Below are 994 nucleotides of genomic sequence, written 5' to 3' on the forward strand. Positions count from 1 at the left end.
AACAATATACATCGATTTCACCAAGTCCTCTCTATCCCTTCTAACATATAAGACCAATCGAGACTCCGAGTGGGACAATTTGAGCTGCTGATCATAATGTTCCTTTGAAGGTAAATTTCGCATATAGATGACTACTAGGACTAAACGTAAACCTTTCGTTTTTTTTCCAGTTATATAAGCATTGAGCAATTATGATATGGTGAGTACAAGTTTCAAACTACTGGTTCAGTTGTTCACGCGGCCCCGTCGTGTAGGGAATGCAGAGGACGTTCAGCGATTCTGGCAAGAATCACGAGTGACCAAGGCGGAGTGGCTATGGTCGATGGAATGGCGCCCACTGGAGGATTGACAGTGGTTGCTGGAGCGGCGGTGGCTGGCGGAGGAGCTGATAGACGTTGTGCGAGCCGGCGGTGGAGTGGAGATGTCCGACGGGGCTCTAGCATTCCGTCCATTGCGTGCTGTGGTTGGGATCGGAACGTCAGCTCATGCGCCAGTACAGAGACGAGCAGGGGGAGTTGTTGGGCTCTCGTGCAGGTGCAGTCAAAGTCAAAGTTGTGCTTTGACCAAGCCGCGTTCAAGCTTAGTTTTGTGAGGTTTGACGAGTCAGGAAGCTCGACTTGGCTTGTTTCCACCACTAGCAACAGCCTTAAGCTAGATACACATCATTTGGCTCTCTTCTTTTACCGCGTGGACGTGTGGCGTAAGCTACATTTTTTCCAATACCTCATAATCCGATTACCATTTACCACACGTGGGTAATATCACTAGTAGAAAAACACCTATTAGTCCTGGTTCGTAAGGGCCTTTAGTCGCGGTTCATGAACCGGGACTAATGGGTCGTTACTAATACCTCCACCCATTAGTCCCGGTTTAAACACGAACCGGGACCAATGTTCCTCCACGTGGCCCTGTGCGCCGAGTCCTGTCAGGGGGCCTTTGGTCCAGGTTGGTGGCTTCAACCGGGACCAAAAGGCATCCACGCGTCAGCATTCCA

This window comes from Triticum aestivum, chromosome 5B (assembly GCF_018294505.1).
Source record: "Triticum aestivum cultivar Chinese Spring chromosome 5B, IWGSC CS RefSeq v2.1, whole genome shotgun sequence".
NCBI classification, from domain to species: Eukaryota; Viridiplantae; Streptophyta; class Magnoliopsida; order Poales; family Poaceae; genus Triticum; species Triticum aestivum.